General features: G+C 42.4%; 1 long non-coding RNA gene across 1 annotated transcript in view; it reads left to right on the top strand.

Moving 5' to 3' along the window:
* LOC139266762 (uncharacterized) overlaps positions 1 to 27,445 on the top strand; it is a 760,042-nt gene that overhangs the window by 704,198 nt on the left and 28,399 nt on the right. The window contains exon 2 of the long non-coding RNA XR_011593763.1: positions 22,180 to 22,231. This is a non-coding gene — a long non-coding RNA (uncharacterized lncRNA). The remainder of the gene's footprint in view (positions 1 to 22,179; positions 22,232 to 27,445) is intronic.

Genomic DNA, 27,445 nt, shown 5'->3' on the forward strand with positions numbered 1-27,445 from the left:
ACTTTGTTTGTGGAAACAGATATCTGTCCTCATGTTTTCTGTTGTGGGTGTGAGGAACATTCAACGTAGAGCGACCTCTAACCGCACTGAACTGGTGTCCATTAGTTGATGAACGTTTTGACCTACTCACTGAAATCCACAACCATCCCAATATAGTACGTTGACTATCTGCAATGCGTGTTCATTTGTAATATCAGTTGGATATTCACAATCTGTTTCTCTGTGAACATATGGTAGTCAGTGATCTAATTCTATAAACAAACCAAAGACGACATGCGTTGGAAAGTCAAAATGTTTCTGGGATAAATTATCGTGAGTTAAGGTTTTCTGCTAAACAGATTGTTAGACTTTCAAAGCCTGTCACCATCAATGTCATGTTGGTTCGCGATGAGGCATGAGGATTGATTAAAGTTGCGTCTTTTAATGTTAACATCTTTTCATGTAATGCTTACAAGGAAGTCTGCATGTTCTTCTGTGGTAGAGGATAAAAGCCTTCTAGGCAATATTTCATTGAGGGAAAATTGCAGTAGCACTTAAACAGACTAACACGTCGCACAATGCACAGGGCCACGAAACCCGATGGAATGCTCGTACTCAGTGCTACATTTGGTGTTTCTCTTTTCTATTGGCAAGACTGCTGTGTTTGTAATTCTTCCAGGGTAGGACAGCTCACTAACGTGAGGGAGAAAAAATGAAGATGGGTTTAAAACATATTGGCCGGGAAATTGCATCGCGCCCTGTTTAGGGGCAGTAGCATCTGCTAGGCGGGATATCCTGCAGCAGACGCGGAAGTCCCACCCCGCTCGCGAAATTGGGGTTACCGCCCCCGTGTTAACAGGGCGGAAGCAAAGTAAGTGAGGCACATAACGCTGCCACGTAGGAAGAGCCCTCCCATTCATTAAAGGGGAGGGCCAAGCTGACAACTGTGCAGGGCCTTACCTGGACCACCGGGGAGCAGGGTGCCATGCCATCAGCCCAGCACTCAAATGGAGTGCCGGGCTGCCAGATCGCGGCACAGACACCACATTCAAGAAGGCAATGGGCCACGCCAAGTAAGTCAGACGATTTTTTTTATTCACACGCACACCACCTCCCCTTTAACTAGCACCCCGCAAGTGACCAGTCACCATTTATGAGCCCCCTGAAGCTGTTGCTGGCATTGCCCCGGTGCAGCTTCAGGGACGATGCCTAATTTTTGATCTGGGGTGAAAATGGGTTGTTGCGCACAGTGATAACGTCGTCATCGCCAGTGGAGCGAGGCGCTATCAGGGGCGTATCCTTGCTGCCTGTTCAGGAGGGCAGGTTAAAATTGCAGATGTTGCGATCATGGTGGCTTTTGGACAGAAAAGAGCCAGAGCAATCTTAACTGGCCGCCCACCAGGTTTCTGATGAGCGATTGGGATTAAAAACGCCCCCACTATGTAGCTCCGCTTGGCATAGTTGAAATAAAGGAATGAAGAAAATTGAAATGTGTCTGCATTAACACATCGCATAAACAGGATGTGTGCTCAGATATTTAAAAAAATCATAGGTCGAATAGCCACCTTCTGTGCTATAAAATTCTATCATGCCTGTGCCGATTCTTTGAAAGAGCTATTCAACTAGTCCCACTCCCCCGCTCTTTCCCCATAATCCTGCACATTTCTCCTTTTCAAGTGTATATCCAATTCCCTTTTGAAAGATACTATTGAATCTGTTTCCACCACCCTTTCAGGCAGCGTATTCCAGATCATAACAACTCGCTGCATAAACAAAATTCTCTTCATCTCCCACTCTGGTTAGTTTGCCAATTATCTTAAATCTGTGTCATCTGGGTATCGGCCCTCCTGCCAATGGCAACTTCCTCCCTATCTACTCTATCAAAGCCCTTGAAAATTTTCAACACCTCTATTAAATTTCCCTCACTTTCAGGAGAACATTCCCAGCTTCTCTAGTCTTCCCACATATGGAAATTATTATTCCATTTTTCTCAGAACTATTTTTTTAAATTGTAACAAGAGGAATCACATATCTAATAGATCCTGCTGAAACTGCTTGAATGCCAAAAACTATAGCCTAGGAGCCAGGCAGGCTTGCAGTAGCTAAATTCACTGTGACAAATTCTAGTGTGGAGCCTGAAACTGTGAACTTTGCTTATTTCACATTTGCTGAATTTTGATCTTTAAGTTGATAATTATCTAATTTTTGTATTACATTATTTTCTAAATCTCTCTAATAAACATTTTTCTGTAGTCATTAATCATTCCTCTACTGAGCCTAGATTACTAAGCAAATTGATAGAATGAGCTATATTTATTTTCCCCACAAACTTATCACTGTGTATGCCATGACGCCCCTCTAATTTCAGTTTCTGAAGAAACCTCCAGAGCATTGACCAGTCACATAGATCTCCAGCTAACAGAACACTAAGATCTGGAAAACTAGTTTGTTGCAACATTGCTTGGTATTAGTCATCAATATGCACAGAGATTGCCAATTAAGTAGACATTTTGGCCTGGATTTTCTGCTCCTGGCCACCTCTGTTTGCACCCTGGAGGGGTGAGCTCTTCTGGGTGGGCGGCCAGCTATTAGCGCCCCGCCGGGGTTTTCGGGGCCGGTTTCAGCGAGGCAATGGAGCATTACCGCCCGGAAGAGGTGAGCCCCCCAGGTTACGACACCAGATTGATTTTTGCTTCCACCAGACCTGTAGAGCTGCGTAAAGCGCCATGTTGGGATCGCCTATGATAATGGGCGGTCCCAGCTGTAGCAACTGCAGAGAGGTAAGTAATGTTGGCCTCAGGTAAATGTGATTTTTTTTTTGCGTGAGATATTTTTGGGGAATGTTTTGGGGGACTTTTTTCATGTCTCCCCAGTTTCTCCCAGGCCTATCTTATAGTGCCCAAAGGCCGGCTCTTTAGCTTATGATTTTCGCATCCTAACGGCCTAGCGCCCTAAGAGAGGTGTGCAACGCCTCCTTTAGCGCTCCACTCCACAATCAGGACGCAGCAGTCCAATTTTGCTGACTGAGGTGCAAACCTTTTCCAGGCGGTATCAGGACCGCCCTGCTGCCGTTAAAGCCCCAAAATCTTATAAGCTGAAAATCCAGCCTATATTTGTGAATATAAGAGTAAGCTGAAAAGTACCTTGGCAACATTTACCTCCATAGCATTCGTGTGGAACTGTGGTTTACAGCAATATGAGCGTACACAAGTAAACTGGCACAGAGTCTGTCCAAGATGTATCTAAGATCAGTACATCGGACTTTGCAAAGGTAATGCAGGAAGGTGGGCCATCTCAATAGATTGTCTTTGTTTCTTTGTACTGCCACATTGGGTCCCAAATTCCTTTGGAGAGAGACTTCAATTCAGTGATCACTGTGACACTTTTCCAAACTAACAGCTGTGATAGGGAGTTCAGTTTCCTGAACTGTACAATTCTTACAATTTGTGAAGATCATTCACCTGGTCAATACAGCCAGTTTTTCCCCTATCTTGGGCTAATGATAAGAAAAGGGTTACCGAACACAAAAGGAAAATACTGCGGATGCTGGAACTGGAAATAAAAACAGAAAATGCTGGAAATCTCAGCTGGTCAGGCAGCATCTGTGGAGAGAGAAACAGAGTTAACGTTTCAGGTCAATGACCCTTCATCAGAACTGGCGAATATTCAAAAAGAACAGATTCTTAAGGAGCACTGAAAGGGGGAGGGGAAGAAAGAACAAAAGGGAAGGGTTACCTAATATCGGTGGAGTTGGGCACAGCATTTGTACATCTACAGGATTTTCTTAAGTTTTTCTAATAATTTGCACCAGGAGGGGAGAATTGGACCACCCATAGGTGGTGAACTCACATGGCCAATCTCCCTTTTCTGTCTCCCTCATGTTTTGGAGCTTTGGATTCTCAATCTGGGTAAAATGGTAACACAAAAGCAAAATACTGCATATACTGGAAAGCGGAAATAAAAACAGAAACTGCTGGAAATACTCAGCAGGTCAGGCAGCATCTGTAGAGAGAGAAACAGAATTCTGATGAAGAGTCATCGACCTGAAACGTTAACTCTGTTTCTCTCTCCACAGATGCTGCCTGACCTGCTGAGTATTTTCAGCAGTTTCTGTTTCTATTACAGAGTAATGGTTATTGTTTAATAATTGTACTCTGCCAGTTTAGATGTGAAGATTTTTAAATGAACAAGCTCCCTTTAATTTAAAACTGGTCTCAGTTAAGATTTTAGTTATTGCTTTGTTGGCAGTGATAGGATGTGGGCAACTCTTCATGTGCCAATCCCTGATTTAGTCAGTACCATCAGGGAGTTAGGGGCCACATGGAGGAAGGGAAAGTGAACCAACCTTAGTCGCACATAGGCACTTCAGATTCATAGGAACATGGGAACAGGAGTAGGCCATTCAGTCTCTCAATTCTATTCTGCCAGACTTAAAAACAGCATTGGCAGATGCCGGAGAACAGGTTGCCTGTACACCCATCTGTTATTGTAAGGGCGAGTGCTACAGGGTATGCTAATAGCCAGAAAGGAAACCTAATCATTTGATGTGGCCTAAAACAAATTGCGTTATTGGCCCAGAATTTGCAGTCCAGATGACAGTGAGCTGGCAGCATTCGCCATCATTTCGCCTTTGAAACTGACCACAACTTCAGGATTTAGCACTTGCGCAGCCTAACACAGAGGTCCGGAAATTGCGGTCTGTCATTCACTGCTCCTCCACAGACTGCATTGTGCAAGCCCCCTGCCTCACATAGCCAGCAATCAGTGTAATCTGTCATATTAAGGAAACTGACAAAAACGTCGGCTTTTCCGCAGTAATATCGCTGTTAAATTGGATTAAATGTAACTTGGGTTTTAGCAGTGTATTGACTACTAAACAAATGTTATTGCCCTGAAAACTAATTTTAATTTTGTGGGGTGTCAAATTTATTTATTTTAATAAAAAAACATTTTTTTTTAAAAACTTAAAAAAAAACATTTTTTAAGTTCATTCATCTTTATTTCAGGTTTGCCTTTTCCCCAATTTTGGTTTTGCTTTCTATAATATTTTTCAAAAATTAGAATCAAAGGAGCTTATTACTCACTTCCTGGTTCTCTCGCTCTGTGAGAATGCTGCGTTTTGATTGGCTGCGGAGACAGCTTGTTGACATCACAGCAGCTCTTTGCCGGGAATCCCCATTAAGTATGCGTGGAAAAGCCGAACTTCTCACCACGGAGATCGCAAGATCGTTCTGCGAAGCTTACTTCGGGGCCAGCAGCAAACGCCTTTGCTTCGCTGCTAACCGCAAATTATGGGCTTTTGTAGTTAACAGTCACAATGACTTGCATTTACATAGCGCCTTTAAGATAGCAAAATTTCCAAAGGTGCTTAACAAGAACATTAACAATAAAAAAACTTGACACCAAGCCACAGAAGGAGATATCAGGGCAGATGAAGACAAGCTTGGCCAAAGAGGTAGAGAGGCTGAGATGTTTAGGGAAGGGAATTCTACAGCTTGGGACCAAGGCAGTGATTAAAATCAAGGATGTGCAAGATTTTAAAATTGGAGGAGCACAGAAATCTCAGATGGGTTGTAGGGCTGGATGAGGTTACGGAAAAAGGGAGAGGGAGGCCATGGAGGGATTTGAAAACAAGGATGAGGATTTTAACATTGAGGTGTTGTTGGACCAGAGCCAGTGTAGGTTAGCAAGCACATGAGTGATGGTGAACAAGACTTGATGCGAGTTAAGATACAGACAGTGGATTTTTGGATGAGCACAGGGTGTAAGATGGGAGGCCGACCAGGAGCACATTGGAATAGGCAAGTCTAGAGGTAACAAAGGCATAGATGAGGGTTTCTGCAGCAGATGAGCTGAGGCAAGGTTGGAGTCAGACACTGTTATGGAAGTGGAAGTAGCCATTCTTGGTGATGAAGCAGATATGTTGGGGTCAAACACAAAAACAAGGTTGCAAATGGTCTGCTCGGCTTCAGACAGTTGCCAGGGAGAGGGATGAAACAGTGGTCAGAGAGCAGCGTTTTAGGGGGGTTTGGGGGGGGGTGGTGGTGGCAGGTGGTGGTGCGGCTGAGGGGCAAGGACCAAACACACTGGCTTCAGTCTTCCCAATATTTCGTTGGAGGAAATTTCTGCTCATCTAGTAATGGATGTCGGACAAGCTGTGTGAAAAATCGGAGACAGTGGAGCAGTCAAGAGAGGTGGTGGTAATATAGAGAGCTGAGCGTCGGTGGCATACATGTGGAACCTAATGCTGTGTTTTCGGATGATATCTCCAAGGGGCAGCATATAGATGATAAATAGAAGGGGGCCAAGGATAGATGCTTGGGGGACTCCAGAGGTAATAGTGCGGAAACAGGAAGAGTCTCTGGCTACGATTTGATAGATAAGAATGGAACCAGGCGAGTGCAGTCCCACCCAGCTGGATGACAGAGGAGAGGCGTTGGAAGAGGATGGAGTGATCAACTCTGTCGAAGGCTGCAGATAGGTCGAGAAGGATGAAGAGTCACAGCATACCATCGTCACAGTCACATAGACTGTCATTTATGACTTTGATAAGGGCTGTTTCAGTACTGTGGCAGAGGTGGAACCTGATTGGAGGGATTCAAACATGGAATTGCAGGGAAGATGGGCATGGGTTTGGGAGGAGACAATGTGTTCAAGGAATTTGGAGAAGAAAGGGAGATTGGAGATGGGGCGGTAGTTGCAAGGATGGAGGGGTCAAGAGTGGGTCTGTTAAGGGATGTTTGAAAGTAGATAAGGGATGTTTGAAAGTGGATAAGTCCCCAGGCCCGGATGAAATGCATCCCAGACTGTTGAGCGAAGTAAAAGAGGAAATAGCAGAGGCCTTGACCATCATTTTCCAGTCCGCTTTGAATCTGGGCATGGTGCCGGAGGAGAGGACTGCTAATGTAGTACCCTTGTTTAAGAAGGGAGAAACCGATAGGCCGAGTAATTACAGGCCTGTCAGCCTAACCTCAATGGTGGGAAAATTATTGGAAAAAATCCTGAAAGACAGGATAAATCTGCATTTGGAAAGGCAAGCATTAATTAGGGACAGTCAGCACGGATTTGTTAAGGGAAGATCGTGTCTGACGAACTTGATTGAATTTTTTGAGGAGGTAACAAAGAGGGTCGATGAGGGTAATGCGTACGATGTAGTATATATGGACTTTAGCAAAGCTTTGGATAAGGTCCCATATGGTAGACTGGTCATGAAGGTTAAAGCCCATGGGATATAGGGCAAAGTGTCAAGTTGGATCCAAAATTGGCTTGGAGGTAGGAAGCAAAGGGTAATGATTGATGGATATTTTTGTGACTGGAAGGATGTTTCCAGTAGGGTTCCGCAGGGGTCAGTACTGGGACCCTTGCTTTTTGTGGTATATATCAACGACTTAGATTTGAAAATAGGGAATATGATTAAGAAGTTTGCAGACAACACTAAAATTGGCTGTGTGGTTGATAATGAAGAGGAAAGTCATGGGCTGCAGGAGGATATCAATCTACTGGTCAGGTGGGCAGAGCAGTGGCAAATGGAATTTAATTCAGCGAAGTGTGAGGTGATGCACTTTGGGAGGGCTAATAAGGAAAGGGTATACACATTAAGCAGTAGGCCACTTAATAGTGTAGATGAATAAAGGGACCTTGGCGTGCTTGTCCACAGATCCCTGAAAGTAGCAGACCAGGTGGATAAGGTGGTTAAGACGGCATACGGAATGCGTTCATTTATTGGCTGAGGCATAGAATATAAGAGCAGGGAGGTTATGCTTAAATTGTATAATACTTTGGTTTGGCCACAGCTGGAGTATTGCATGCAGTTCTGGTCACCATATTATAGGAAGGACGTGATTGCACTAGAGAGGATGTAGGGGAGATTTACTCGGATGCTGCCTGGAATGGAGAATCTTCGCTATGAGGATAGATTGGAAAGGCTGGATTTTTTCTCATTGAAACAGAGGAGGTTGAGAGGAGACCTCATTGAGGTGTACAAAATATTGAGGGGCCTGGACAGTTTAGAGGGGAGTTGAGGACGAGGTGGGGGTGGGTGGCGCTTCTTTACGCAGAGGGTTGTGGGGATCTGCAACTCGTTGCCTGGAAGAGTGGCGGATGCAGAAACACTCATCACTTTTAAAAGATGGTTAGATGGGCACTTAAAGTGCAGCAACCTGCAGGGTTACGGATCTAGAGCTGGTAATTGGGATTAGACCGGATGACCTTTTGTTGGACAGCGCAGATATAATGGTAAGTACTGCAGGGAATAGAATACGGCCAAAGTGATCTCCTGGACTAGTTTCAATCGCCTTAATGGGTCAGAGAAGAATTTTCCCAGATTTTTTCTCCCTAAATTAGCCTGGGTTTTTATCTGGTTTTTGCCTCTCCCAGATCACATGGCTCCGGTTGGGATGGAGTGTAGAATGTTTTAGTATAAGCGGTGTCGCAGTTGTGGTGAGACAGATTGTTTGGGCTGGGTGTTCTTTGCCTTTCTGTCATTGTTCATAGGTTTATAAGTAACCTTTAGGGCTGCTGACCGGGGGCCAGGTGGCTCTTTGTCGGCCAATGCGGACACGATGGGCGCCGGAATGGCCTCCTACTGCACTGTAAATTTCTATTTTTCTATGATTGGAGATTTGAAGGGGAGGGAGACAGTACCTGAGGAAAGGGAACCGTTAACAACATCAGCTAACATGGGGGCCAGGAAGGGAAGTTGGGTGGTCAACAGTTTGTGGGAATAGGGTCACGGGAGCAGAAGGTGAGTCTCATGGACAAGAGGAGCTTGTAGAGAGCTTGGATAGAATCTCGAGAAAGATGTGAGTTCAGGGCTTGGGTGGCGGGGAACATTAGGGGAAGTTTGGCCCGGTGGGCTAGGTGAAGGGAGTGAAGTGCCTTCTCGATCTTTGTGACAAAAAAATCTACGAGTTCTTCGTACTTATTATTGGAGGTGAGGGTGGCAGGGGCATGGGAGGACAGTTAAAGATGATGTTTTGTGGTGGAGAAGAAAAGCTGGGTGCTATCTTTGCAAACCAGGATGGTTTAAATAGTGAGCAGTTTTAGCAACGGAGAGCAGGACCCGATAGTGCTGTATGTGGTCCAACCAGATTTGGTGATGAATGATTAAACCAAAAGCAAAATACTGCGGATACTGGAAATCTGAAATAAAACCAGAAAATGCTGGAAATACTCAGTAGGTCAGATAGCATCTGTCGAGAGAGGAACATAGTTAATGTTTCAGGTTGATGACCTTTCATCAGAATGGTTAAACCAGTTGTCCGACATAGATGTTCAAATTTGCATCCCTGGGACTTAAGAGAGCGAAGCTGAGGGGTATATCAGGGGAACTGTCAAGGGTGAGAGAGATTAATTGTTTTAATGGGGAAAAGGGCATCAAAGGTGGAGGTGATTTAGCACATAAATGGAGGGCCAAAGACTAGATAATTGGGAATTTGAAAGTGCAGTGGTAAGTGACTTGAGAGAGAGGTTTGTCCAGGGGCAGACACAGAAAGAAGTGGGGTTGGATGGGGAAGGAGAAGAGAGTGATATAAGGAAATGATCAGAGATTGCCTTATCTGTGAAAGTCATGATTTGGAGTAGTGAGACCATGTGTGATAGTGAAATCGAGGGGGTGGCCGTCAATATGGGTAGGAGAGTTTATATGGAGGAAGAGATTTAGGGAGAAGAGGAGGGGTGTGAAGTCAGAGGAGAGAGAGCAAGAAATGTTGAGATGGAGGTTGAAATCAGCGAGGAGGAGAGTCGCTTGGTGCAGAGGATGAGGGAGGAAAGCAGTGAGAAACTTGGCCTGATACTTGGGTGGGCCATACAGAACAAAGATTTTAAATGGGAGGTGTGAGGAGTGGAAACAGGTGACCTGCTCAAAGGAGGAGAAGTTTCCAGAGAAGTAGAGAGACAGGCCAAGATAAACAGTCAAAAACTAAGAAAAAAACAGACTTGATGGGCTGAATGGCCTATTTTCATACCACACTTTCATTGTCCTTCAAAAGGGAGCTGAGCATGTTCCTGAGAGCAAAGGGTATTCTTGAGTTATACAAGATAGGTGGAGATAGTTGTGATTATTGGATCCTCATGAGTGACCGCAGTTCCTTGGAACTTGCATTGGGAATCAGAGTTTTCTAGAATTGATTTCAGGTTTTTTTTCTGTGTACTTTTTTTGCCTCTTCCAAGAAATTGTAGAACTGATGTGAGTGGGTTAATGGTGCATGTAGGCTACAACATCTCTGATTGAGAGAGGCTTGATGGGTAAGAACATAAGAATATAAGAAATAGGAGCAGGAGTAGGCCATACGGCCCTTGAGCCTGCTCCGCCATTTAATACGATCATAGCTGATCCGATCATGGACTCAGGTCCACTTGCCTGCCCGCTACCCATAATCCCTTATTCTCTTATCGGTTAAGAAACTGTCTATCTCTGTCTTAAATTTATTCCATGACCCAGCTTCCACAGCTCTCTGAGGCAGCGAATTCCACAGATTTACAATCCTCTGAGAAAAGAAATTCCTGTTCATCTCAGTTTTAAATGGGCAGTCCCTTATTCTAATAAGGCCCGTAGTTCTAGTCTCCCCAATCAGTGGATACATCCTCCCTGCATCCACCTTGTCAAGCCCCCTCATAATCTTATACATTTCGATAAGATCACCTGAATTCCAATGAGTAGAGGCCCAACCTATTCAACCTTTCCTCATAAGTCAACCCCTTCTTCTCCGGAATCAACCTAGTGAACTTCTCTGAACTGCCTCCAAAGCAAATATATCCTTTCTTAAATATGGAAACCAAAACTGTATGCAGTATTCCAGGTGTGGCCTCATCAATACCCTGTACAGTTGTAGCAGGACTTCTCTGCTTTTATACTCCATCCTCTTTGCAATAAAGACCAATCTTTGCACTCTTTCTCCATTTAAATAATAACTTGCTCTTTGATTTTTTTCTGCCAAAGTGCATAACCTCACATTTTCCAACATTATACTCCATCTGCCAAATTTTTGCCTACTCACTTAGCCTGTCTATGTCCTTTTGCAGGTTTTTTGTGTCCTCCTCACACATTGCTTTTCCTCCCATCTTTGTATCATCAGCAAACTTGGCTACGTTACACTCAGTCCTTTCTTCCAAGTCGTTAATATAGATTGTAAACAGTTGGGGCCCCAGCATTGATCCCTGCGGCACCCCACTAGTTACTGATTGCCAACCCGAGAATTAACCATTTATCCTGATTCTCTGTTTTCTGTTATTTAGCCAATCCTCTGTCCATGCTATAATATGTTACCCACAACCCGTGAACTTTTATCTTGTGCAATAACTTTTTATGTGGCACCTTGTGAAATGCCTTCTGGTTCCCCTTTATCCATCCTGTTCATTACATCCTCAAAGAATTCCAGCAAATTTGTCAAATATGACTTCCCCTTCATAGAAACATAGAAAATAGGTGCAGGAGCAGGCCATTCAGCCCTTCTAGCCTGCACCGCCATTCAATGAGTTCATGGCTGAACATGAAACTTCAGTACCCCCTTCCTGCTTTCTCGCCATAACCCTTGATCCCCCGAGTAGTAAGGACTTCATCTAACTCCCTTTTGAATATATTTAGTGAATTGGCCTCAACTACTTTCTGTGGTAGAGAATTCCACAGGTTCACCACTCTCTGGGTGAAGAAGTTTCTCCTCATCTCGGTCCTAAATGGCTTACCCCTTATCCTTAGACTGTGACCTCTGGTTCTGGACTTCCCCAACATTGGGAACATTCTTCCTGCATCTAACCTGTCTAAACCCGTCAGAATTTTAAACGTTTCTATGAGGTCCCCTCTCATTCTTCTGAACTCCAGTGAATACAAGCCCAGTTGATCCAGTCTTTCTTGATAGGTCAGTCCCGCCATCCCGGGAATCAGTCTGGTGAATCTTCGCTGCACTCCCTCAATAGCAAGAATGTCCTTCCTCAAGTTAGGAGACCAAAACTGTACACAATACTCCAGGTGTGGCCTCACCAAGGCCCTGTACAACTGTAGCAACACCTCCCTGCCCCTGTATTCAAATCCCCTCGCTATGAAGGCCAACATGCCATTTGCTTTCTTAACCGCCTGCTGTACCTGCATGCTAACCTTCAATGACTGATGTACCATGACACCCAGGTCTCGTTGCACCTTCCCTTTTCCTAATCTGTCACCATTCAGATAATAGTCTGACTCTCTGTTTTTACCACCAAAGTGGATAACCTCACATTTATCCACATTATACTTCATCTGCCACGCATTTGCCCACTCACCTAACCTATCCAAGTCACTCTGCAGCCTAATAGCATCCTCCTCGCAGCTCACACTGCCACCCATGCTGACTCTGCCTGACTGAATTATGCTTTCCCAAATGTCCTGCTACTGTTTCTTTAATAACGGATTCCAACATTTTCCCAACCACAGATGTTAGGCTAACTGGTCTATAGTTTCCTGCTTTTTGTCTGCCTCCTTTTTTAAATAGGGGCGTTACATTTGTAGTTTTCCAATCTGCTCCCCAGAATCCAGGGAATTTTGGTTAATTACAACCAATCCAGTATCCCTGCCGTTACTTCTCTTTTGACCCTAGGATGCAAGTCATCAGGTCCAGGGGATGTATCTGCCTTTAGTCCCATTATCTTACTGAGTACCACCTCCTCAGTGATTGTGATTGTGCTAAGTTCCCCCCCCCCGCCGCCCCCCATAGCCCCTTGACTATCCACTGTTGGGATACTTTTAATGTCCTCCACCATAAAGAATGATACAAAATATTTGTTCAGAGTTTCTGCCATCTCCATGTTCCCCATCACTAATTCCCCGGTTTCATCCTCTAAGGGACCAACATTTACTTTAGCCACTCTTTTCCTTTTTATATACCTATAGAAACTTTTACTATCTGTTTTTATATTTCGTGCTAGTTTACTTGATGATCTTTTCCCCTCCTTTCTGGTATCTTCAGATATATGAAGTAGTTCTTTCCACATCAGCAAATACAAGAGTTTATTTTCCAGTCCACCAGAGAGTGCTGATATCAATTAACTTTGAACAAAGGTTGTATCATGCAGGCAACAATATGGGCACTCATTAACATACCAATTGCACACTGTTGCTACTTGTACTGTATCACATTTGTACATCAAATTAGAGTCTACATTTTATTTTCTTAAAATATCAAAATTCTAACGTTAAGAAGTTACCCTTTAAAAAGCTGTAAATTTTAAGTTTGTTGATAATTAAAATAAGGAGAGAATTATTTGAGTTAAATCAGTTTAGTAACTCTGCCAAGGTTATGAGGGTTGTGCAATGAACAATTTAATTGATATGATACGGTGCTTAAGGATGACTACAATGCAGCATATTTTGTTCAATGTTTTATCTAAAATGTATTAACTGTTGAGTGAGATGGTCAAAATTATTCCTTTTCCAAGTTATCACAACATAGAAACCGATTTGTGATGTGTACATTTATACCATTTGGAAATGAGCCAGAGGGAAAGCTGATGTTTTTAACTCTGCAGTTTTTCCTGTAGATATATTATATATATATATATATATATATATAAAATCTAAAACCCTTTCTGTAGTCAGGTTCTGTTAAATAATTTATTTCAATTAGATCAATTGAGACTTTTAAAGACAAGTTGGTTTGAATCAGTTGACTATGATTCTCGATTTCCAAATACTGATCGATTGAGACAGGAAATTGCTTTGTCATTTTATTTGATCGAAAATATCAAGTAGCTCAATTCAATAAACTATTTATTTGAAGTTTTGGCCAGTTATTCTGTGGAGTTTGGAACTATAGGATGCGAGATTGCCCTGTGGCCCATCCAGAGCACTCACCTTCCCGGCCTGGGTCAGTTAACGCGAAATTGCTCCTTTGTGACCCGGAAACGAGGCGGAGCACTGACATGCCACAAAGCTCCTCCCCTTCATTTAAAGGGGCGGGCCACTGCAGACACTGCAGCCTCTTTGGTGAGCACCACTGGGCCACAAGGGGCATTTTCGAACGGACATTGGCCTACGCCATCCTGGCATCTCGCGGGGCAATTTCCCACACACGCCGCAAAGGGATCGACGCGGGGCAATGAGGAATCAGCATGCACGGCAATGATGTCATCGCCATGTGCGCCCCGACCTTGGGCGCAAAATGCAGGGCATGGCGCTAACTGCCTATCGCCCCCAAAATCTCAGGGGCAATTTCAGTCGAGGGGCCACCATCGTCCTCTCCCAGGAGAAAAGGGGTTTATGCCCTGTTAGTGCCTACCAGCGGCGCTAATGTGGCGCAAAAAAGGGGCAATTTAAGCCCCATAGTGACTTTGCTTATTTGGGTGTTTGCTTGTGTTTGGTTGGAACAGCTAATAACACAGAATGAATAGAACAATAACTGGGCATTTCAAATTCAAGAAAGCTTTATTGAGTGTCATTATACACTTTCACTATCGAACTGTTGCGGATCTGTTTATAACACTTCATGAGCACCGATGGTTTGAGATTTACAATTTAGAGACCTTTCATAAACTTACTAAAATAATTCATAATTGTTCTGAATATGGGTAACATACAGAATTTTACAGATAGATGTTTGTTAACTCTTGTATTGGAAAGACTTAAATCTTTGCACGTATTCATGGTCCATACTGAACAAAGAAAGTTATACAAAAGGTCAGCTGTAGATGAGATTAGAAGAACACTGGGATACCCCTGAAGGACATTCTAACTCTTTGAGGGTAAAATTCAAATTTGGCAGGACTACGAAACGGGGGGTATCGGATCAACTGCCCGTTATACACCTGACCCAATTTTCCTTACAATTGAAGACAATGGACAAGAAAATCAGGCATGGTGTATAATGGGCGGACAAAGTTCAGTTCTGCCATTTTCTTTAGATTTTTATCAATTGAAAGGACTATTGACACATTGAAGAGAGTTCAGAGTCAAGTCTGATTAGTTTATGAAGAGAGATTTATTTTTACTGTGGCGAATGAATCAGGTCTTCAAAATGCTCACAGAAATAGATAATGTCAATGCAGACATTCTAAAACAGTGGTGATGAAACCAGAAGGCATGACGACAAAATTAACAAGCAAGGCTAGAGTCGAAAAGATTTGTTTTCTGCAGAATAGTAGAATGGAATACATTACTAGCAAAACCAGTTAACTAACTCCTTTCAAAAGCGGCCAAATGAAATTGCATATTATTGCATCCTCAAGGTAACCCAAGCACTTCACTTACGGTGAATAGGTTTGAACTGCAATATTGAGCAAATAATATAGCAGATTCTTACTATTATCATTTTTGATTCACGAGCCTAATCTGACGATAGTTTCACAATGTTATGATAGGATTTATCTCAGAAATGTTCGCTGTGACCCATTTGCAGTAAAATCAGTACAAAATAAACCAGTCACATTTTACATTTTAGCTACTGCTACAGCAGGCTTGTGACGAGAGGGAGATGCCAGCACTCTGTTGTGACAGGAAAAGCATATCAAAGTAGGCACAGTGTATTCTGTATGAAAACAATGACAATAGGTGGAAGTCAGCAGCAAAATATGAAATTATTGGGATAAAGTTGATGTGCTGTATAGTTCTTTTTTGTATAACCAACAACTCGGGTGTAAAGATATTGAAGTTTAGTTTTGCAGTGGGAATTGAATTGATAAGTGTTCTGCAGCCTTACACCAATGATATCTTAAACAAAAGCGAAATACTGCGGATACTGGAAATTTGAAATAAAAACAGAAAATGTTGGAAATACTAAGCAGGTCAGGCAGCATCTGTGGAGAGAGGAACTGAAAGGCGAGGGGAAGTTGTGCTTCATGGTGGGATCACACTCGAGGTGGTGGAAATGGTGGAGGATGATCCATAAAAATATAAAAGTGAGGAACAGGAGTAGGCCGAATGACCCTTCGAGCCTGCTCCGCCATTCAATAGATTATGGCTGATCTTTGACCTCAACTCCACTTTCCTGCACTATTCCCATATCCCTTGATTCCCCTAATGTCCAAACATCTATTTATCTCAGCCTTGAATATACTCAACACTCAGCATCGAAAGCCCTTTCGGATAGAGAATGCCAAAGATTCACAACCCTGTGAGTGAAGAAATTGCTCCTTACTGGTCAATCCCTTATCCTGAGACTATACCCCCTAGTTCTAGACTCTCCAGCCAGAGGAAACAATTTCTCAGCATCTAACATTTCAATCCACCTCAGAATCTTATACGTCTCAATGAAATCACGTCATATTCTTCTAAACTCCAGAGAGTATAGGCCCAATCTACTCAATCTTTCCTCATAGGACGATCCTCTCATCCCAGGAATCAAGCTAGTGAACATTTGTTGCACCGCCTCGAAGGCATGTATGTACTTTCTCAGATAAGGAGACCAAAACTGTGCACAGTACTCCATGTGTGGTCTTACCAAACCCTGTACAATTGTAGAAAGACTTCCTTACTCTTATACTCCAACCCTCTTGCAATAAAGGCCAACATGCCATTTGCCTTCTTAACTAACGTTCTGTGTTTCCCATATGAGGACACCTAAACCTAGATCTGTTAAATGTGGAGGCTGGTGGGGTGAAAGGTGAAACCCTATCATAGTTCTGGGAGGGAGGGGAAGGGGTGAGAGCAGAAGTGCGGGAAATTGGACAGACACGGTCAAGGGCCTTGTCAAACTCAGTGGAGGGGAAATCTTCAGTTGAGGATAAAGGAAGACATATAAAAGCACTGTTATGGAAGGTGGCGTTGTCAGAACAAAGGCAAAAAAGACAGAGAAACTGGGAGAATAGAATTGACTCCTTACAGGAAGCAGGGTGGGAGGATGTGTAGTCAGGTAGCTGTGGGATTCAAAGGGCTTATAGTGAATTAAAAACAGAAAATGCTGGAAATACTCAGCAGGTCAGCCAACACCCGTGGAGAGAGAAGCAGAGTTAATGTTTCAGGTCGATAACCTTTCGTCGGAACTGGAAAAATTTAGAGCTGCAACAGATTTTAAGCAAGTGCAGGGGCAGGGCAAGGGGAGGAAAGTGGCTTATAGAGGATATTAGTCGATTGTCTATTCCCTGAAATGGAGACAGAGAAGTCAAGGAAGGGAAGGGCAGACTCAGAGATGGGCCATGTGAAGGTGAGGGAAGGGTGGAAAATGAAAGCAAAGTTGGTGAAATTTTCCAAGAGTAGTTAACAGCACCAATACAGTCATCAATGTACTGGAAAAAGAGGTGAGGGAGGGAACCTGAGTAGGACTAGAACAAAAAATGTTCCACATATCCCACAAAAAGGCAGGCAGAGCTCGGACCCATCTGGGTTAGCGTAGCAACACCTTTTATTTGGATTGAATACAATATTCTTCCTCTCGTCATCCCTTAGTTAGTATTAATCAAACAAAGGACTGGGAGTGTCGGAACTAACATTGGTTTCATTTTGTTTCTGAATGGTTTATTATGGAAATCCATCACCATGTTAAGAGCATTCAGACTAAGCTACTGTGAAATCCACACAGGCAGACTTTCTGTTTTCCTGATATGGAATGGTTGCTTTCCCCATGGGGCACACCCCAGTTACTTATGTCCAGAGTGCTTAAGTGCAGAGTTGAGCAGAGACGAGGCTTAGGAACTCCCAAGGAGAGTGGGGTTCTACTAAACCTATCTGATCTATCAGCAAAGATCATTGGTAACATTTCCTGCTGCTTTCCAGCCAGGACTGCACTAATCTTTAGCTCATTGGTTTGAAATGTTATCTGTGGCCAAGTGAGAAAGATCCTAGCACCCCAGGGCGAGATGCGGCTTCCAATAATGAGCTAGACTGGTTGGTCAATCATCAACAGTTCTCTGGAGGACTGTGACATTTCTGATCGGGTATCAGATTATCCAACAAAGGATTGTTTTGGTTCCAAACTTTCATTGAGAGGTATGATTTCGGCATCACATGGACCTCAGGCAATTGAAAAATTGTCAAGTGCAGGTTTGAGCCTTCACTAGGCGGACAGTCGTTCCTCATGAGCAGCATGGTGAACAGTGCAACTCACCATAAGACATGGGCTCACACCATTCCACATCATAGGGGGTTCCACCAGTTGGAGGTGTGGTGCTTCAGCAACTTGCCTCTTTGCAACCCAATAATAGGCCATAGATATATACCTTACCTCCACTTAACATGTCCTTCAGCTGACATGCCATATCTTGGAGTTTGCCCATCAGTTATATGATGGGCATCTGCCTTTATTTTGCTGGGAGCTTTCAGATGTTCTGTAGGTCCAAGCCCAGTGCCACATCCTCAGCTTACACATGATCAACTGCCTCATCCAGGCCCTCGTACGGACTTTGGCAAAATGCTGTGCCCACTGTAAGGCTGATACTGTGGATGTATGCCAAATCCCTACCTCCCTGCAACTATTTCCATTTGGTGCTACAAAGCTACCTCACAGTTTGGTCCTGGATCTTACATATGAGGTGGAGGGAGCACTTCGGTTGCATGCCTAGGGGGTTGGAACCCTGAAAGAGAATTGTTTGAACGCAGGTCTATTATGCCACAAGTTTAATCTGCATTGGGACTTTCCTGTAAGTGAAGAAAGATGAGAAAGACCAAAGTGCCTTTAACCTTTTATGAGCATGATTTGCACATTTAAAAACAATGACTACAGTTCAAAAAGTAAGTCATTGGCTTTGAAACATGTTGGGCTATCCTGACCATGTGAAAGGAACTATACAAATACAAGTAAAGTTCTTTCTTTCCTTTTGTCTATCCCTCCATCAGCAGAGACGCTAATGTCTAAACTCAATTTGCATACTCCTTCCCAGTCTGGTTTTGAACTTGACAAAAAGTGCCCATCCGTAAAGAACAGAGTTTGACAGCATTACCCACTACAAAGATGACTTCCATCTTTTTTAAAAAAACAGAATGATGATGTTTTTAGCAGTCTGAGCTTTGTTCGTCTTTGCCTACATGTCAGAAAAATAATCCTGTGACAATTATGGAATGCAACAGCTTTAAAATTAATGGATCCATTCGGGAAAACGAATTAGTACCATATGGAAAAAAGTCCATAAGCAGAGTGACAATGTAAGAGGAAATAATAGGCACACTCCAAAATGTCATCTCAATAAATAAAATTTCTTACTGTTTTAAAAAATAAGTGTTATTTACTCTCATATTGCTCCCCATCCCTCTCCCATTCTAAACCTCCCAGTACACGCCCTGAAAAAGAGGTTGGGCAGGGAGGAGACATACTCCTGGGCTTTTGTGACTCCAGTAGGTTGCTGGGTGAAGTGTGCTTTGTCCTCCCTGGAGAGAGGTGCATCACCTCAGTTCCTCAATTCCTGTGATAGCTCAGCTGATCGCTGAATACACAGATGCCATCCTATATCCTATTGCTCTGCGGCATATTGTGACCTTAATACTCTCCACCACCCTATGAAACATCTGAAAATATGATCTTCTTGCCTTAAGAAACTTGCTGTCTTTGGAGGGAAAAAAATAGCCCAGCGAAGCAATAATTTTAAAATCAAATTATTTCTATCACTATTGCAGTCAGCAAACAGTCAAGAATCAGGAAGACATTTGCATTACTTTAAATTAGTTCCCACAGGTGAATGATTGGCTCATTTAATGTCTTGTAAGCTTCAGTTTGAGTTTTCATAAATATATAATAGATGGAAATCTTTTGTGCAAGACAAAAGGGAATCTGGATCTCCAAAAATGCTGAAATAAAATATGGTTGCCACAGCTAACTAAACACAATAATTAGCTGCTGTGCACAGATCACAAACCATATAATTATTACCTCCTGCATGTCTCTTTTATAATGGATTATCCCTCTGAGTAACACCTAACTTTAAGTACCCTATTTAAATAATTTTCAAGACGACATCCTTGAGATATATTGTCAAAGCGGGAGGCACCATATTGCATTAATGCTACCTACATACAAAATTAGATATGAATGCTAAATAATCAGAACAATTTACCCATTAAAGGCTATGGACGTAGTAAACCTTTGTTTTCTATTTAGTCAATCTAAACAGATTTAACCTTGGAATATGCATTATCTGAGACAGAATAGATTTTTACCATTTCTTTTTGTCGCATGTATCTCAAAAGAGCTATGTTCCTCTCCTTACACAAAAAAACATTTTTCACATCAGTGGATCTGCATGGTACAAAATGTTCCTAAGCCCTTTTTTTTCTTGTAGCTGGTACACCATTCATTATCCATTAATGACCCATAATCAAAAACAAGAGCTTCAGAATTTAACTTTATATTCCAAACCTCAGGAGCCTATGTTATTGTACCTAATATGTTCCCTGGTAGGATCCCTAACTACCTTAATCTCGTTGTTAGGTCCTGTGAGAGCAATATTTAATCAATCGCCACGAGCTTTTCTTACTGATTTATACCATAATCTGGCATCATTTTCCTTTGCCTATTCGGCACTGAATCATAAGACAGTGTACTATTTTTCTGTGTAGGCATAAGCATTCAAGGAGTGTGATGCTATGAAGTACTTGAAAAAATAAATTTATTTAAAAAATAAAAACACTTCAAATGACACATGAAGTGATAAATGCAGACAACCTTCACAAACACATTAAGGACGTGTAGAAATGTGAGCAAATTGCTCGGTTAAAAGCAGGCCTGGGCTAGGAACTGATTCAGAGAACCAGTTATATGTGTCTGCTTGTGAAATGGCATCATGTGAAATAGTGTCAAGGCACAAGCACACCAGCATAAGGAATCAGCTGTCCCCATTTTAGTAAGGGCTTAATCTAATAGATCGTAAGACACATGAACATTGGAGTATTAATGTTGTTGAAACTCCAGAGATTGTCTGTTTTATATTTGGGAGTGCATTGATTGTGGGAGAACCACCAGACTGCTGTTGATAGCACTCCCTGAAGATAAAAGTATCTTTGTTTGTTCTGTTTTTTTTTAAAGTGTAAAAATACTTCATTCCGTTCAATTGGTTCCTGCATTGAATAACAAGTTAATGTGGATTACTGGTCTCGGTGTCTGCTCAGTTCAATTGGCAGCAATTTTTCTGCTAAACTAAACGGTGGTGGATCCACTGACACTTCAGTACAGTACTGAAGGAACGCAGCATTATCTGAGTTGCTCCTTTTTGCGAAGATCGTCTGGTTGTTCAATTCTTTGCTGTTTGTGGGATGTTGCTGTGCACATTATGGCTGCTGCGATTGCCTACAGACCAACAGTAAATTTCTTGAAAAGTATTCACTGGAAGGGAAGTGCTTGGGATATCTTGAGGATATGATAATATGCAATGTAAATGCAAGTTCATTCTGTCTTTACTCAATGTGTCGAAGTTTAGATCAGTTGTCAACAGCAGAAAAGAAAGTTCCTCGAGAGCCATTTCTACAAAAGAAATTGCTGAATAATTTGTTCGTAAAAGATATTAATTATATGCATAATATTACCCTTTCTTTGCACGTATAGGATCAGTGTAGTGCGTGCAATTACTGGATACAAGCATAGTTTATTATTTTAGCCTTTAGTGACGATTGAAACTTTTAATAGAGTCGATGCAGTGTAGCTATAGATTTTCTCGTGTCTGTGCATGTTCCCAGGCACAATAGAAAATATTTTACTTAAAGATAGAAAGTGGGGTGGGGCGGAAGTTAACTGTCAGCAATTTTCTGGCAGGAAACCACTAGTATAAGTTAGATTCCCGCTGTCTGTGAAGAATGAGGCCACGGCAATTTTAACTTATCCTGTTCCTCACATCTACTTCCAAGGAAAGTTTAAAAAAAAACTACCTTGAATGGCCTCTTCTGCTCCCAATTCTCTTCTCACTTGACTTTCCCTGGTGGGAAAACTACAGCTGCTTCCCTGCTCAGGTTGGAGTTAAAGCCCTGGCCAGGGCCCAATATCATCAATGAACCATGATCTGCATCTTTAAAGAAGGGCCTTGCCAGCTTCAGGTGGGTGCCTTTTCTGCCTGCTCAGTGGAGCAGGGTAAAATTCAAGACAAAGGCATCCAGATGGGATATCATCGAGTAAGGCACTTCCATTCGATTCTAACCTGCTACCTGGCCAGTGTTCGCTGGGTAAAATCAACCGCAAAGGCATTGAATGATCTTTTTCTACATAATAGTGGAATTTATTAATAAAGCCCTAAAAAAAAAAATTCTGTTCCATCATTGACTTGATACGTTATCTGGTCATTCATTAATTCACATCTTCATAATTTGTCTCTTACTCACTTTAGGTCTGTCTATTGGAATATCATATTCACCAGGTGCCCAACAAAGAAGCTCTGTGTAAGGAAATGACATTTTATTCTCTGGTTCATGTGATAGACAAAGGACTGATTTAAACTAACCATTGTTAGTACCCTTAGCTAAGTATAATTTTTTTTGAATTTGACTTAATATTTGTCTAATTTAAAATCAAGGATTCCAAATGGCTAATACTAAACTGTGTAGAATTTTTACATTTATTTTTGTTGGAGTTCCTTTGTTCTGACAGGTTCTTTTTCCTGGTAATTACCATGATTTTTCATGTTATGAGCAAAAATCGTACATTGAAAAGATGAGCTAAAAGTCCAGGTCTAGCCCAAGCTCTCTTTTAAATGAAATGTGTTCAAAAATTATATTTGTACTTTGCACTAGAAAAGGGAATTTTAAAAAACATTTGTACGGCGTATGTAAAAATGTCAACCTCCAATAGCGCAGCTGATTAAAGCAGTAAGCAGCTGTGCCATACAGACTCAAAGGTCATTGGTTAGATCCCTGGTCTGTGCTCAATTAGCTGATCTCCACCGTGGTAACCTGGCTTCCTGCAGTCAAAGAACCGGCTGGCACTCACTGCCCAGACTTAAATACAAAGAATGGTCACTTAAGCAAGGTACTGAAGGGTGACCAAGGACTGTGCAACCGTAGCCCAGCAAAGAGAAAGTGCCTTCAGGATAGGGGCAAAATCAAAACGTGGCAGAAAAGGAAATCAATTGATTTTTTTTTTAAAAGGACTAAATCTAAACATTTCTATAAGTTCGGCCAATGATTCAGTTGGTAAATGCACTACACAGATTGGAACTAAGCCATTCAGAATAGAGAGGTTCCAGCAACAAGCTCAAATCTGATTTTGCTGATAATGGAGTCGTGCTTCCATTAATGTGTCTCTGAGCCGATGTAAGACGGCACAAATTTGGCTTCTTTCCTCCACGCCACTAATGATATTGATGAAAGAGACCAATTTTGGAATATACCATCATATCTTCTGGATCACACATAATGTTAGATCTTAAGCCAACTTCTCTTTGAAAACATATTTGACCAATATCAATACCTTGCTTACATCTCTTGAGTGGGTAAAAGTGGGCAAATCTGACATAAGAATAATACAAAACTTTCAACAAAACAGGATTTGTAAATGTAAGCCTTAGTTTCAAGAACAAATGCATTTTTTGGTGGGAAGCAACTTATTAAAATATTTATAATTGACAATGATTTTGTACGTTGACTTTGAAAAACACATCACAGTTAACTCTTGCCAAACTAGAAGGTTTCTTGGAGAAAATGAGGTTAGTTAAATTTGCCTTGAATGCTATCATTATGTAACTGACTTAACAGATCATTTCCTTCACAGGACTTAGGGTTTTCATTTAGGAAAACCCTATAGAAGTAGTTACACACATTTAAGTCTTTGTAGGGAACCAGGTGTAAACCATGTGTAATCAAGTGACCCCAGTTAATATTGGTGAAATATTTAAATGATTTGTAGGTCGGCTCTGTACATTATAATGCGGTGTTCGCATTGCTTCCACGTACTGGAGATGTGAGGAAGTGAACTTCAAAGATTCCTACATCCCTTCAGTTTATTTCCAAACCCAATCCTGCCCTCATCCGACATCCAGAGTTGAGTTTGTTCAGCAGAGGCGGATGAATAGCAAACAGGGCAGCAAACGCTGGATGATTTTCCTCTTTCTAATCCACCGATCAGTATGCAAATGTAGTGCAGGGCAGGAGTGCGTTTCCTGTGATGCCGTGATCAATTGCCCTGGTTTACTTTCAGTTTCCAGGCACACAGTTCAATAATAGCCACTTGGACAAGGTATAGGAGAGAAAAAGTGGCCATGACATTGTATGTCAGCAAGAACTCAATGTCCTTCAGGAGGGGAGGAGAGAATACATTTTCAGGAAGGAGAAAAAGCAATTGAAATAATTTCTTCAACATCCTCATATCTTTGGGACTCTTTTACCAATGTGGCATGGGCAACTGTTGCCCCAGTACAATTTAAACCAAGGACCTTGTACACAAAATGAACAGTAGAATAATCTGACTAAAATAAGTGTTTTTGAGACCAAGTTTGAGAAAAATGTGGTATTGTAATGTATAAAAATTGTCATGAAAATAAGCATGGTAAAATTTTCAAAGATTATGAATGAGAGTGCAGAAGAAATCTTATCGAGTGGAACCTCAATTTGAAAAACATCTCATTAATTTATCTAAAAATAGTGATCTTGAGTGCAAAATAATTTGATCAAAACAGCAGTAAAATGTTTTAAAATTTTATATTTGATTGTTTCAATTGCTAAGTAATGGTTAAGAAATTGGTTAGATTAGATAAGAATCGAACAATTTCCTGATATTTACATTTGCTGACGCTATTGGTTTTAGTAACCCTGCATAGGAATAGAAACGTACACGGTAAAGAGACTCATCACCTCCTGAAAGTTATGAGAAGAAAACATTACTCCTTTGGCTAAATAAACACAGCAATTAGCTTCCTTAGAGCATACACCAGACCATTACTTCCTACATATCTGTCTGCACGGAATGGCTTCCCGGAGTGGTTCAAAGTAACCGTTTACAGCTTTTAATCAAGAAGGCAGCCCTAAGCTGCTCCATTGAAGTCAATCAGGGTTGAATGTAAACACCATTAAAAGTAAAGGTTTCAGACAGCTCAACAGCTGTTCCAAAAGTGCTGATCGTGAAAGAGATTATTACTTCAGAGGCCTGTATCTACTGATGTTTACCGTCTCTTCTAAGGATGCCAGTGAAGTTTTCTTTGCTTCTTCCTCTACTGAGCTGCATTGCTTGCCATTAAAAGATACGCACCCTTGCTTCAACGGTATGCAGTCAGGCTCCAATGTTTTTTTAAACATTATTTCATGGGATATGGGTGTCGCTGGCAAGGAGAGCATTTATTGCCAATCCCTAATTGCCCTTGAGAAGGTGGTGGCAAGCCACCTTCTTGAACCGCTGTATTCCTTGTGGTGAAAGTGCTCCCACAGTGCTGTTACGGAGCAGGATTTTGACCCAGTGATGATGAAGGAACAGCGATATATTTCCACGTCAGGATGGTGCATAACTTGGAGGGGAAATTGGAGGCGATGGTGCACCCATGCGCTTGCTGCCCTTGTCTTTCTAGATGGTAGAGGTCGCAGATTTGGGAGGTGCTGCTGAAGAAGCCGTGGCGAGTTGCTGCGATACGTCTTATAGATAGTACTCACTGCAACCACGGTGTGCCAGTGGTGGAGGGAGTGAATGTTGAAGGTGGTGGTGGGGTACCGATCAAGCAGGCTGCTTTGTCCTGGATGGTGTCGAGCTTCTTGAGTGTTATTGGATGCTGCATTCATCCAGGCAAGTGGAGACTATTCCATCATCTGACTTGTGCTGTGTAGATGGTGGAAAGGCTTTGGGGAATCAGCCATTTCTTTCTTGTTAGGAAAGAACCAGTCGGTCTACTTTGTGAAATTCTACTCTGCCGCTTCTCCTGACCTCATGGATGCTCCTGCATGAAAATACTGCTGCGTGCCCAACCACTCATCGAAATGCCCCTGACCCTATGAATGTGGATAAGCTTAGGCAGCTGGGGCCAGAGGGGGCTGTCCTGCTCCACCTTGGTTCCGCAGAGCAGGATTGCAGATTTTCAGGGCTGTTAATTTTGAACCCGTGAAGGCAAAAAATTAGATTTTAATAATCTTTTGTTTAGAAAGATCTATGACATGATTGCATATATTTTTTGCATGTAGAGGCAGTGTCACTGCCAGCTTCACTGATTTAGCAACATATTGGAGAGTCAACATTTTCCCTCCCAGCAAAATTGTATGCACTTGCAAGAATGCAAAATCCCACCTCCTGTAGGGCTCAATAAAGTCTCTAACTACTGGCATTGATAATGAAATAGTTGATAATGAGCATATTGGTTAGATTACTTCGTCAATCTCTTTGCTTCCAATTGTACCCATGTTTCTCCCTGGTGGCTGTTGGGAGCACTCTTCCCTTTAAGTCAGAAGGTGGTGGGTTCAATTCCCACTCCTGAGACTTGAACGGTAGCTTAGTGGTTAAGTTACTGGACTAGTAATCCAGAGACATGGCCTAATAGAAGTGAGTTAAAATCCCACCACGGCAGCTGTAGAATGTAAATTCAGTTAATTAAATAAATTGGAAATAACAAGCTAGTGTCAGTAATGGTGACCATGAAACTGCTGGATTGTTGGAAAAACCCATCTGGTTCACTACTGTCCTTTTGGGAAGAAAATCTGCCGTCTTTACCTGGTCTGGCCTGCATGTGACTCCAGACCCACAGTAATGTGATTGGCACTGCAAATCACTACAAGATATACAATAATAAGAATAAAACTGAACGGACCACTCGGCACTGGCTTCAGACACGACAATGGCATAACCAGCCCAGTAGACCCTGAAAAGTCCTCCTCTCCAACATCTGGGGACTTGTGCCAAAATTGGTAGAGCTGTCCCACAGACTAGTCAAGCAACAACCTGACATAGTCATACTCACAGAATGATAGTATCTAGTGTAATCCATCCCCTACACACAGTGCCCAGTGTAATCCATCCCCTACACACAGTATCCAGTGTAATCCCTGGGTATGTCCAGTCCCACCGGCAGGACAGACCCACCAGAGGTGGCGGCTCAGTGGTATACAGTCAGGAGGCCCTGGGAGTCCTCAACATTTACTCTGGACTACATGAAGTCTCATGGCTTCAGGTCAAACATGGGTAAGGAAACCTCCTGCTAATTACCACCAACCGCCCTCCCTCAGCTGATGAATCAGTACTCCTCCATGTTGAACACAACTTGGAAGAAGCACTGAGGGTAGCAAGGGCACAGAATTTACTCTGGCTGGGGGGACTTCAATGTCCATTACCTAGAATGGCTTGGTAGCACCACTACTGACCAAGCTGGCTGAGTCCTGAAGGGCATAACTGCCAGACTGGGCATGCAGCAATTCTTGAGAGAACTAACACAAGAGAAAAACTTACTTGATCTCATCCTCACCAACCTACCATTGCAGACGCATCTGTCCATGACAGTGACCACTGCACAGTCTTTGTGGACAAGCTCCATCGTGTTGTGTGCCACTACCACTGTGCAAAATGGATAGATTTAGAACAGATCTAGCAGCTCAAAACTGGCATCCATGAGGCGCTGTGGGCCATCGGAAGCAGCAGAATTCCACCACAATCTGTAACCTCATGGCCCGGCATATCCCTCACTCTACCAT

Source organism: Pristiophorus japonicus, chromosome 7 (genome assembly GCF_044704955.1).
Source record: "Pristiophorus japonicus isolate sPriJap1 chromosome 7, sPriJap1.hap1, whole genome shotgun sequence".
NCBI classification, from domain to species: Eukaryota; Metazoa; Chordata; class Chondrichthyes; family Pristiophoridae; genus Pristiophorus; species Pristiophorus japonicus.